Source organism: Cryptomeria japonica, chromosome 6 (assembly GCF_030272615.1).
Source record: "Cryptomeria japonica chromosome 6, Sugi_1.0, whole genome shotgun sequence".
NCBI lineage: Eukaryota > Viridiplantae > Streptophyta > Pinopsida > Cupressales > Cupressaceae > Cryptomeria > Cryptomeria japonica.
In genome coordinates, this window is record NC_081410.1 from 537,984,089 (window position 1) to 537,998,812 (window position 14,724).

Sequence of the window (14,724 nt, forward strand, 5' to 3'; positions counted from 1 at the left end):
ATAAAAGCTAGAATATGAGAAAACAAAGATTCAAAGGATAAAAGATCAATGCTTGCAAAGATAACATATATGCGCTCAAGATGTCAAGATAATGGATGGATGAATGAGAGAGAGGCTTAGTTTTTATAGATGTTCTCAGGGAGAAATTAAGCATCAGGGTAAATATGGGATAATGAGAGATTAGTGGTATAGGAAGGATGAGTGGTAAGGAGAGAGGATATGTGGTAACAATAAGTGGCAAGTGGTAAGGAGTATTTTTTGTTTATTTTAAATGCATGGGATGGATAATGAAATATATATTTATTTAATGGATTTAATGGATTAATGATATGAATATATTAATAAAATAATGAAGAATGAATATAATATAATATAGTGAATAATGGATAATAGAAAAATGGATTATGGATATAAATATTAATATACTAAATAATATAATAGAAAATGAGAAATTAATATTATAATGGATCCACCCTGATGATGATTATAAAATTGAGGTTTGATAAGAGGACACATTTTAGTGGAATTTTTTATGTGTCTACACATACTAATTCTTGTCTTTTATTACTAGTGGTTGTATTAACTCCTTGGCTGCTACTTATTGTCTTCTTGCTATTGATACCCTGTCTATACCTTCATCTCTCTATTTATTTGAAAAGATATCACTGTCCCTTCTTTTGATAGCCCACCAAACTATCTCTCAAATGCTTCAACCTTAATACACATTTGACTTATTTCAATGGAAATCCTTGTGAATATAGGGTTTATTGTGTGTGCCTTGGCTGGGTTTAAAACTTTTGGGGTATTGGAAGATAGTAATGATTAACATAACACCTAGCACCTTTTATGATTTTATACAACTATACGCTTGCTTTGTACTGATTTATGCTTCTTTTTATAGTTTATGACTGTTTATACACTTTGACAACACTACAATTTGATATTGGATATCAAACTATGTCCTCATGACTAATAATGAGGCTATTGCTCTTTACTCTAAGATAGAAGATATCACAATTTGGCTGCAACTTTAGGTAGTAACTATTCACTGTATAATATTTGCCTTTTTTCATATGGGAGTTAAGTTGTTAATGTTTGCACCTTAAAAGGTTGATGTCCTAAGATAAGGTTTATGACCGAGAGCTTTTGAAATCTTGCTCTGTATGAGTGGCAGGCCATCATTGGCTTCTAGGAACCTTGATGCTTTGTATAGAACACTGATCTCAACCTTTTCACTGTCCCAACGATGAATCTCTATCATCAACTGATCTCTGTCATTAATCCATCCTTTCACATGGTCATTTTATATTTATGAGGTGACCTCTTATCAAGCTATTTATCATTATTTTTTCTTATGTAGTTATATGACCTTTCTATGCTCAATGGTGCAATTAAGCTTTTATGGTTGCTCATGAGGTGTCCTCTTAAGTATTGTATCCTTTTTTTTTATAGTGACCAAAAGACATTGTATTATCTAGGCCCAACACACAATGCCCCAAGTTAACAACTCATAGAGCCATCAATGATAGCCAAATAAAGATTTAAGAAGTTGTGACAATGACTCTTCATCATTGTTTTGATACTTTGCATCACTGAAGGTTTAATGGTGCTAGTAATATCTCTATCTTGCTATTATAGCACTTATTAAAAACATTTTTTTTTGCAGTATATTCATGAACCTTTGACTGTGATTGAACAATGTTGTTCATGAAGCTGGTAATGTCTCCATGGTATTAGGGGCTCTTGTTTTACACTTCATCGTATGTCTCTACCTCTCCAGCTCTATGCAAATAGCAATTTCTGTGTATGAACTATGTATATTCCTTTTAAAGCATATTGATCACAAACCTTCACAAAGGCTGCTCTACTTTCTTTTAGCACTATTATGACTTGAGAATCTCTTTTTCTTAATAGATACAAATCACTGTTAATGTGAATTGCTCTAAGGTCTACGATGAGACCATAAGCTTCATTTATAATTCATTGCCATGTTAGCCTAACTCACTGTAGACTACAACCTCTTTTAAAACCTAGCATCATTACTTATCATAAGCCTCATTTTTATCATTAACAAAGATATTAATGACTGCAAGGATTGTATTCTTGACCTATTTATTGTGATTCTTTATCCCTATTCTTCTGTATTATGTGCATTTGAAAGGCAAAAAGGACATGTGTGACTACCTTTATTGATTGTGTTTTGGTTATTCAAGCTGCAATATTATAGCTGACTTATAAAAAAGGCTCATTGCTATAAGTCCCCTCACAGTTCCATTAATGAATTTTAATGATCATTTCTTCTCAAGCACTGTCTTCTACTCAAGTGTATGTAAAACTGCTAACAGTGCTTCTAAACTATTACAAAGGGTTATAATTATGATATTACTTTGAGTACCATGATCTTTTGTCTATTAGCATTGTTCTATTGATGATCATAGGCTGCTATAATCTTTCAATGGTCTATTTGATTTAACTTTATCAATCTCATGAAATCCTTTGATGACTTGTATGCCTCTTTCTTATGTAGTGACCATATTCTAGGTGCTCAAGGCTTTAATCATTTCCCTCGATCACTATTAGGATCCCTTTGTATTGAATTTATCTTTGTGTATTGAGGGTTGTCTTTATGATTTCTCTTTGCCTACAAAATCACACATCAAATGGCTACTCTATTTATATCACGTCTCTAAAGGGTTTTGCCTTGCTACTGCATTAGATTACAATCTGTTATAATACCTTGTTGACTGAGTTTGATGCTCTTTGTACTCCATAATAGTCCTTTATGGTCACTATCTTTTGGTATTCAATGACTTGTAGAGGCTTCTTTACTATTATGAATGCAATCTTAACCTTGTATTTGTTGTAGCATCACATTTTTGTTCTTTGTATTGTATATGATTGTCCTTAATATGACTGTGATGCAAAATTTGTGACCTTGAACTTGTCTTCATAGTGATTGACTGTTATGAAAGTTTTTTTGAGATTTTGCCAAGATCTAGAGGCAATGTAAAGCACAAATAAGAGAGAACAAAAAAGATGATAGGAATAAACTGTATTCTATCAAGATTCAAAATATGATCAACTGGATCATTACAAGATTGTTCAATGAATGCCCGTACAAACAATGTAGATGAGTTTGCTTGTATAGGCAAGGCAATATAGATATGTGAGCACACAAACATGACATTTGGCTCAATAAGAAACAAGGGTAGGTAGGAAATAGGTGTGGTAGGTAGGAGAAACAATAAAATATTCCATATGAGGTGGATCACCCACCAAATGTGGAATTATCACTCCACAATAAGTGGATATGATAGAGTAGTAACAAGATCAACACCATAAAAGGTGGAAATTCTCCTACATACACCATCCCAATGTGGCACAAACACACCAATAGTTTTTCTAATTGTATGCAGTCTTTTTTATATCAATTTCTTTGTTTATTGCACATGATCTTAGCAAGCTTATTCATTCTGAGACCCTACGAGGGATATTTAGCCTTATATCATGCCAACATGTCTCCACTCGGCCAAATACGTATCATTTATAACAATAACCTTGAGGGATCTGTTTAGTGAAGACATTCTATCTGTTAGCATGTTGGGCTCAACCCTTGTGGGAGCCTCATTTTACACCACATGCTTTATGATGAATCAGTAATGCACTTTGTATTTGTAGGTGTATCTGCAGATGAAACAAATAGGTTAGATAAAACATGATACTTGTTGCTATCTCATGACACATTCTTTGCGTTGATTTCTTTGCTTCTGAATCTGATATCCTGACAATTGTAGACATATATTTGATATTATTATGTAGATAGACTATGTATTCTGATGAGTTTGAGTGTGAAAGTATGCTTATCCTCATTGCTCTAACATAATTTTTTAAATTCTCTTACATGTATTGATGGGATGAGAGTGGGAGAAGCTGAAGATGGATGAGTAGATGAAGATCTAATGACTCCTTCAAGCTCAGGCTCATCATTCCAGGCAATGACAGGTCACCCTACTATTACACTCATCCTTTCATTTGTTTATATAGTTTAGCTGTATAATTGTATGAGAGTGTATGTCTGTAGCTAGTAAGCTATTCCCATGGATTTTGTGGGATACCTTATACATTTCTTGTAAATAAAAAGATATTTCTATGTAATCTTTTGTTGTTGTTCCTTGGAAAGTATTTGCATAAATGAAATAAACTTCAATCTTGATATAACAATGTGCAAAAATGAGGATTTTGTAAAAAAAATAAATTGTGTACCTTTCTTCATCTGCAATTTATAAGGCCACATTTGGCCACCAAATTTAAATGTAGTGGAATTTGGTAACAGGAAAATAACTATTTTCAAGAATATCTTTGAAGAAAAAATTAGAATAGAACAAGATTTGAAAATGTTGAACGAAAAAGTCATTAAACATGGAATGTTTAGAGATGATTTCGTAAAAGAGATGGCTCTAACTGAAGAACTAAAGGAGATTTTGGAAAGGGAGGAAATATACTAGAATGATAAATGTAGAGAGGCTTGGTTGAAGGATGGTGACTCTAATACAAAAAAAATCCACTCTTTCTTCAATGCACACAGAGCCACAAATAAGATTGAAGAGATATGCAGGGCTGATGGGAGTAAGGTTGTCAGATTTGTTAAGGTTGGCTTTGAGGTTGTAGAGTATTTCAAAAATATATTGGGGAGCAATAAGGTGTGGAGCGATTCAAATATGGACATTGATTGCATTCCTGAGATTGTTATAGAAGAAGACAACTGCATGCTTTTTAAACCTATCACGTTAGAGGAAGTCAGAAATGCTTTATTTCAATTGCATCCAAAGAAAGCTCCAAGTCTCGACGGATTCCTAGTGAAATTATTCCAAAAATGTTGCACTTTATGGGGAATGAAATATGGAGGATGGTGGAGGATTTTAGAATTCACAAGAGGTATGTAAAATACATTAACAATATTGTTATTGCACTAATTCCTAAAAAGAAAACCTCCACATCATTCAAGGACTATAGACTGATTTCCTTATGTAGCATAATATATAAGGTGATATCTAATTTTTTTTGCAAATAGATCAAAATTTTTTTCTCAGGAATATTATTTGAGATGACCAATATGGTTTCACACTTGGGAAGTTTATAATTGATTGTATAATATTTACAAACAAAGCTATACAAACTAAGAAATCAGAGAAGGTAATAGGAATGATGTTCAATCTTGATGTAACTAAGGCATATGATAGAGTTGTATGGAGATTTCTGATTCGACTTATGGATAATTCTAGTTTTTGTAATCATTGGATAGAGCTCATGAAATATTGTGTTTCAACAACTAGATTCTTAGTATCAATAAATGGAGTGTTGTTTGATTTTTTTGAGGCAACAAATGGGATTTAGCAAGGGGACCCTAGATCACCATTTTTTATTTTTCATAATGGCAGAGGCTCTGGGAAGAGAAATCAAATTAAGTAGGGTTAGAGGGTATTGGTGAGGCATCAAGATGGTCAAATGATGTGAACCTATAAATCACACACAATTTGTAAATGATACATCATTGTTTGGAGAAGAAAGCATAAGGCAAGTCGAATGTATTAAGAAAACACTCAATAGATAATGATTCATTGTTTGGGAAAACCATGAACAAGGAAAAATCTACCATTTTCTTCTTTAATACTAAGAAAAGAACGCAGAGGAGAATTGCACAAATTCTCAGTTTTAATGTGGCCACCCTCCTAGCCAAATACCTGGGGGCACCACTATTTGAAGGGGTTTGTAGATTGAAACACTAGGAAGAAATTATTGAGAAGTGCAGAACCAAAGCATCTTCATAGAAAAATAAGTGGCTTACATTGGCGGGTAGAATGACAATGATCATATCAGTCTTTTCGACAATGCCCATTTATGTTATGTCATGGCTGCAAGTCACAAACAAGATTGAGAAGATTTTTGAAAGTATTTTTAAGTGGTTTTTATGGGAAGGATAGGAGGAGAAGAAGATACCATTGATTGGGTGGGATGAGCCATGCAAAAAAAAAATGTCAGGTGGTGCAGGTTTTAGAAAAATGTGGAAATAAAACTTAGCTCTTGGAGCCAAGCTAGTTTGGAAAATGCACTCTACCCTTGAATGTTTGTGGTGCCACATCTTTCAAAAGAAGTATCTTGATAGTAAAAATCTAAATCATATAGTGATAATCACTAATGCTAGTAAATTTGAACCATGTAGCCCTAGGAGTGGTGTAGGAATCAATACAAAACTGAAGACTATTTGAAACATGTAGGGTAATAAAACCCATAGCTTGATTTTTCTTGTCCCTACCCTGAATGATCTCATATTCACTAGTCAAGTTGGGATGAATTTGATCTAAACAAGACCATAAACCCCTAGATTGAAGCAATTTGATCATTTTAATCTTATAGCTATGATAGTTATGAGGGGTGAGTTTCTCAATAGAAGGATTCACCACTAGGCTAGGATTAGAGAAATATAGGAAACTGAAAGATGATGATTCTATCCCTCCACAACAAGAAAAACAAACCCTTTTGCACTTGTATAAGTTGAGAAATCACAAAATTTAGAAATGACAAAAATTGAGACCACTAAGTACCTAGTGAATATTCTGGAAAAATAAGCTATAGATCTGAATAGAGCACTTTGAGAGTTTTTTGACGATGTGCGGAAGTCAAAAAACAATGTCCATTTGCTCAAGTTATGGCCTCAAATGAGTGAAACTAAAGGTTAAATTTGGAGGCATCATATAGAAAATTGGTGTAGAATCTAATTAAACCACTTATGAAATCTGATATCCCTCTAAACGAGCTTTCCAATGATATCACATTTACCCAATTTTAACTCTATATGATAAAGTTATGAGAAAACACTAAATACTACTTTTTAGGGCTTGGAAGGCTTGAAGGGACCCCAAAAATGTTTTTTTTTGAAAATAGAAACTTTCCAAAATAGAAATTTTCTAAAAATAGAAACTTGTTGAAATTAGAACGTTTCTAAAGATGATAGGTTGTTGGAAATTGAAACTTGTCGAAATCAAAATATTTCCAAAAGTAGAAACTTTCCAAAAATAGAAACTTTCTAAAATTTTTTTGCAAAGAATTCCTCAATCTCTGATTTCAACAATTTGACAAGCAATTTTAGGGTTCTTGAGCCTCTTGAGCATGATGGTGATGTCTGTTTTGCCCCAAAGTGACTAGGTTTTTCAACTACCCTTGAAACTCGCCTAAAAAAACTTGCCCTCGGCCGATTTGACCCCAAATTTCAATTGCTTGGATTTTGATAAAATGATAATTGATCTTAGGGGTTTTCGACACTACAAACGTAATGGTGATGCCCATTTTGCTCCAAAATGAATAAAAAAATTTCCCACCTCCTAATCCACACAAAGCAAATATGTGACCCTACAACAGTTCTGAGCAAAAAAACCCTCAAAACTTGAGAAAGGGGCTTGCCAAATCCACACTCTAATACCATGTTGAATTTTGCAACACAAGCACTTTTAAGATCAATCAACAAACAAGAACACCTTCCGTAAATAAATGTTATATTACTTGAAAGAAAAGAATACAAAATTACAGGATGAATTACAATTGTACAATGAGGTGCTTAAAAATAAAGAAAAAAGATAAATTTAGGAGAACTAAAGTGCAAACATGAGGAGCTAAATAAAGCTCAACTCTAGCCAAACTAGATGCATAAAAGCTAAACTAAGTGTGCAACTAAAATAAGCAGTCCTAAATGAACTTAAGCTCAAAAGCATAGCTAGTAAAAAAGTAATTAATAGCTAAATATGCTCTAACAATTTGGCGTGACAATCAACTATGTGCAAAATATCAAACTTCAAAGTAGGCCACTTATGAAGTTTTGATAGAGGTGTTTTGGATCACACATCTACAAATTGAAGGCATAATGGTACTTCAAATTGTAAAAAATTTGGAGGTGCCAACAACAAATTTATTTAATGTATGCCCCTTGTGCGCATAGCAAGAATCTAGATCTTTGGGAAGTAGACCAAGTGTCTACATCCATTGGATGATTCAACCCATAGCGGCTTCACTGGCTAGGAAATATTATATCATGTGCATTAATATTGGGGGGTTTAATATCCCAAAAATGAGGGTGCAATATATTGCCTATCGGTGAAAATAGGGGTTTTTTAAATCTCGGCTATGAAAAATACAATATTTGGTGGAAATAGGGGGGCTTTTAATTCGGGTTGTGTATTGAGATGGGGTGACAAAAAAGAAGTTTAGGACAATATTTAAAGAAAATAGGGGGATTATTTAGTATGCCATGAATGCACGTGCTATAATCTAGGTTCACTAAGTGAAGCCCCTATGATTCAACCACTATACACTTCATTTTGGAAATCAGACTTCAAACTTCATTTTGGTGACCCCAAGCCACCAAAATAAAAAACTGATTCTTTTTTCGATCAAATATTTGGTTCTCCTTTGATTGCAAAAAACAAAAAGAAGAATACTATTTCTCTATCAAATATATTGGTTGAGCAAAAAGCAGAATTCTATTTCTCTATCTATTGTAGAGGCAAAATATATTGTTGCTGATAACAATTGTACTTAGGTTGTGTGGATGAAGCAGATGTTGAAAGATATCAGAGTCATGTATGATGAGCCTATTTTTATCTATTGTGATAATTCAAGTGCAATTAACATTTCTAAGAATCTGGTGTTGCATTCAAACACTAGGCATATTTCTATCAAGTTTTACTTTTTGAGAGATAAGGTAAATGAGAAGGAAGTCAGATTGGAGTATGTGCCTACAAAGGAACAGATTGTAGACATTTTCATGAAGTATTTGCCTAAAGATACTTTTGAGTATCTCAGAGGGAAGCTGGGGGCGATTTCCCCTCCTGATCATAACTAAGGTACATTGGTATGCATTAGTCTGGTGCATTTCACAGTCGTATCTTGTGATTTGAATTAATGAGTGGAGGCTGCTACTTAGGGGGAGTAGTCAGTGAGTTAGTTTTGAGTTTTGTGGTACAAATATGTGTCTTTGTCATTGATGTCAAAGGGGGAGAGATTCATGTGAAAAATTGTGAAGTGATCTAAGGGCGAGAGAGCAATATGAGCGAGTTGTTGATTTCTTTGTCATTAATTATTTTTCACATCATATGTTTCCATCAATGCCAAAGGGGTAGATTGTTGATAATATGCTGCAAATATGTGCTTAAACAATATTTGAGAGATGTGATGTCCTTGATGTCAACATATTTCTCTATCTGCCACAGTGATGCAATGAGTTTAGTTAGTTGGTTTGTTTAGCATGTTGATGATCAGTGTTTGCGGATTAAAGGGTTTTTAGATGATTGTGTATTGATGATTCAGTGCAATTTTTCAGGGGTCCGCATGAATATTTGAGTGAGTTATGGGTATTTGTGTTGTGGCTTCTTTTTTAGTTGTTCAGTGGTGACAAAGTGTTAGTATTTTGATCTACATTGCTCCACATTGTAATATCTTGATTTGTAGATTTAGAGGAATGTTTGGGACGTTGATGTGTGTCTTGAATTCAGATGGTTTGTGGTTTGGAAGCTCCACAAGTTATTTTTCAAGGTTGACAGTCATTGCAATTACTGTTTTTAAAGTTTGGTATGATGATGATATGATTCTAGTAATTTGTGTTGTTACAGATGTTGCAGTGGTAATTCATGATGTTTGTGGAAGTTTCTAGATCGTGTGCCTTTTGTGTTGGTGGTCCGCATTGATCGTTGTACATGCAATTGATGACTTTCTTTGATGCGTTAGTGTTCTTCATTGTTTTGGTCGACCAGATGCTTGTAGTGTGTTGCAGATGTTCGATGCATAATTCTTGGAGGTGTTTCACATGCGAGGCATGTGATATGGGCCCGTTCTATGTCTTAGTCGACATTGCTTGGTCCGCATGTAATATTGTAGCGTGTGTGGTTATATTTTGTAATTAGGTGGTGAGTGTTGAGGTGACCTTGTTGATCTTCACAAGGTTGATGTCATGCTTAAATAAATGTAATATATTTGTAATTGAGCATGTGTATGGATGAGAATCAGAAATGTATGTGAGTGAATAATGTATACATCTTTTGAAAGTAGAGAATAAGTGTGAAGAAGAGGAAATTGTTATGTGCTTAATTGAAACTATAACCATGCATTAGGAGATGTTATTCTATCAGTCCATGATCTTCTAGATGTGATCCGAATTTGTTTGTAAGACAGTGAGTCTTTTTTGGGTTGTAGCCCTTTCTTGTTTTTGAGCAGTGAGCTCTAGGCAGTGTGCCTAAATGCATGTGCATTCCCCATTGTAATATTTCAAATAATTCTAATAGAGTATCATCATAATGTGGGTAGGTTCCCACCGTGGTTTTTCCCTTGACTGGGTTTTCCATGTCAAAAACCTTGGTGTTATGTGTGTTCTTGATGTGTTGTTGATTTATGCTTTCATGCTCAATTATTAGATCTGAGAATAAGTTTAATTTGTGTAAGTCTTGAGACAACTGATTCACCCCCCCCCCCCTCTTAGTTGCCTGCCCGAAATCAAAGCTATTTCATCAAGTAACACTAGTCTCCACTTGATCAAGTCACGAAACTATATTATTAGCAACATACATGTTTTTAGATTCATGACTATGGTCCTATTCTACGTCAACAGGAAAACAACCATTTTCAACAATGTCCATCATGCTATTATCTAATTTGTTCACACCCATATTTAAAAATTTATGTCCTAAAGACCCCTCAATATCACTAAAACCTTCCACTGATATTGGCATTAATTCTTGGTCTAGAAGATCAACACAATGCACATCTGAACTAGCCATTGATGAACATGCATTATCAATTAGCATATCAATATCATCATCAAATTTAATAAATGAGTTCATCTTTCACTCATTCAAACTGTTCTAAGAAACATGGTTACAAACAACATATTCAACTTCATAAGAATGAGAAGTCTAAAGAGTCTCAACACTATCACAATCATCACTGGTGAGGCTATCGACTCTGTAAGTTGCTCCATATCTACCTCATATAGGCTACTGTAGGAAACAAGTTAACAAACATTGCACACATCATCTGAATCACTCTCATTACAAGGCTTCCACTAAAACTTCACTATGTTATTGGCTTCAAAGCAACCATTATTACCACCTTTTTCATTACTTTCATGTGTTGACATAACATGCCCATCATCTAAATATTATTTTGCTTCTTCACCAACTATGTCATGGTAGTGTGTGCATGTGTACACCTTTTTACTTCATGAGCCATTGGATTCATAAATGGTGAACATAATTTTCGGACATACACACCTCATTATTTGACAAATAATAATCATTAGCACCAATGTAATCAACATTACACAGAGTACCATTATTTTCACTATGGATCATAGCACTCTCAACCACATCTATCCAGTTAGTAACCTGAGAAATACTACTCAATTTCAACCCTTCAGGAAATAGAGTCAAATATGAATTATATATCTTAAAAACTAATTCAATGCACATAGACTCTTGAGGTCTACAACCAATAGGGATCTTTGATAAGGCATTTAGAAACCTTGAAAACAAAGAATTTCCCAATTCACCCTTGTGTTTCTTTATATCCCATAATGCAAAGACCATAGGATCAACAATACATGAATATTGTTGGCAATTTTCATGGGGCTCAGTTTGATCTACATTATAAATTAGTGCTTGAATTGGGGCAACAGACTCATGATTACTTGAAATACAAATTTTGAATGTGTACACACTATCCACTAATTGATGATATTCATTTCCCATTTGTGCATGAAGTAAATCTATAGTTTGAGGCACATTCATTTCATTCATACATGTGTGTAGTGTCTTAAAATTTCAACCCTCACAATTTCGATCACATCTTAAGCCCTCACCTTTGCAACAACATCTTTCTACATGACTAAGACCCCTCTCTGTGCTTTCATCTTGAGTCTCCTCCTGTTGTGGCCCTTATGCTGCCTCAAGACCTTGTCCAAGCCCCAAGATAAGGTAGGACAGGGGCGTGGTGCCCCTGTCCTCCCTCTTAGGGTGGCCCTAAGATGGGTTTGTCCGGCCCCTTAAGCATAATTTTCTCTTCGGGGATTTCAATCTTTCTTTGTCGACCTTCAATGGATAAAAATTAATCTGCTTAGGCATGTATAAAAGGAGATCCAATTCTCTCATTCGATATAAGGACAATATACATGAATAGGCAAAATACATAAGATATACTCAAGCGAAGGGTCTTCATCAAGCGTTCGAGTCTTCAAGCATCCACCAAGTTCTCTTCTTCATGTGTCTTCTTCATTCATCCATTGGAGAAACATTACAATATTCATTTGCAAGAATGTGCGTATGTTAGGGTTTTATCATGTTACATGTCATTTCATACAAACATTTGTGATTACATTCAAGAAGCAAACCAATCATCATCATCAATTGCAGATCTACAAGGTATACATTTCCTACATTTATATTTAAGAATTTGCAATTACTTTCTTTCAAGGTTGATTCCTCAACTGGGTTTTGATTGAGGCAAACACCTATCCACAACCCTTCTTCCCTTCTTTTCTGTGTGTAGGTTGCAGGTGCACAGTTGTAATTGCAAGATTGGATTCCATTTACAGAGACAGAAAAACCCTTTTCAGCACGCGAATTTTTTAGAGGATCGTATGCACTTTCAACACGGTCTGGACAACTTTTCTCCAAATTTGTAGGGCAGATCCGTATCAGTCTTAATATACCAGATCTGAAATTACAGCGTGATCCGAAACCGATATCTCCTCATTTCTTTCATTTTATCTCCCTTTTCTATATAGTCAACAAGTCAACATATGTATTTACAAAAGAGGGAAAATCAGTTTCCAACCCTTGCAATCCATTTGGAATTCATATCCTTGTTCCCCTTGGATTTGGATCTAGTGGATTCAAGTCCCTCTTTTGAATGTAAAGTTTCTCCCAAGTGAAAATCATCCCAGTGACTTCCTTTCTCTCTCCTAGGTGGGGAGTCACTAGGGTTCAATTTTTGACTTTACAATTTAGCATCATTCTTGAATTTATTTTCAACAAAAGGAGAAAGATTATCAACACCATTAAATGAAGGGTATACTAGAGAAATAGACTAATAGTCATTTGGGATGCCATTACTAACCTCCAAATTGTATTTTTTTCTTGGACATGAAGCTCTATTTTTAGGCTTGAGGCTTGTACTCATTCCAAAATTTGAACCTTCTCAATGTTCATTGAAATTTCCACAACCTCATGCAATTTTTCTAGATTATCACTTCTCAATCTACAACTCATCTTCATATTAAAGACACCCAAATAAATGAATATAGCCAATGCATCATTAGTTTTGATGTTCTCTGGAATCTTCTTCAATATGTTTAAAAATATGAAGTTAAAGGATTAAAATAATTCATCCTTTTCAATGTGAATTCCTATGATGTTGGCAATATGTTGGATTTGGTTAAGTGTTGTCATTGATGTCAACACTGTATCTCAGTTGGATCTATCCCGATTAGTCTTGGTGATCTTCTTGGTTTTGGCTGTAATTTTGATCTTGTATGATCAGACCTCTGGAATCAGTTTTGGATGCTTATTCTGATGGTTACATGCTTGATATATTCTAGTGGTTTCATGATTTGGTTATCACTTTTGGTATTTCTGGTTATTGATTGGTTTATGCCTTTACTAGATAGCTTTTGGCTTCACCGATTTCTAGTGTTCTCGGTTAGCTTTATCGATATGCTACTTTGTTGACTTGGTGAATGGATTTTGGGTCCGGCTTATGGAATCGGTTTCTTTCATGTTGTTGGTTCTTTTTGATCAAATCCCGAGAATTTGGTGAATTTGCATTAGATGGTGTGCTATTATGGTGGTCCTATTTGGATCCGATTAAACTTTCACTGAGGGTTTCTACTGGCAAGTGAAGCGTGTTGGATTTTGGTCTTAATGGAATTCCCAACAGAGATAATTGTTATTGGCAATTGCCACTCAATTGGTTGGTTTCACTATGTTGTCATTGATGGCAACATGTCAATTTATTCTAGCTTCATATTTTGGGTTAGTTGTGCACTGGCACCGACAGGTTGGAAGGAATTCTTAGGTTATCGGCAATGCAGGCTGACATGGTTTAGAATCAGGTTATTGGTATTGGAGGCTGACATCTTTTGGATCCAACATTGGTAATTGTTTTTGATATTCATGTATTTATATTATCTAGCTGACATGTTTATTCATATTGTAAATATCTTTATAAGCCGACATAAGGCATGATAAATTGTAAAGGGTATATAGGTCAGTTGGTTAGATCATTTTGATATATCATGAGAATATGTAATAGGAAATAAATAATTAAGGACATGCGAGTCATATCAGAGAGATTATGTATGTGAGGATATTTATGTAAAGGTTATTCTGGTAAATGGTTTAGGGTTTTAGACCGAAACAGATAGAGCTTAACCAGAATTGTATTCAGGCATAGAAGATACTATCTTTGCAGTTCAATCATTTCTCCGGATTGTAGTCTGGATTTGTATGTAGTTAGTGAAGCTCCTTTTGTGATTGAGCAGTGTTCTCTAGGCTATAAGCCTTCCTGCAAGTGCATGCCCCTATATTTTGTAATATCTCTTCATATGGCTAGTGGATTGATATTGTGGGTCACAAATCCCACCGTGGTTTTTCCTCTTTGAGGTTTTCCATGTATAATTTTGTGTGT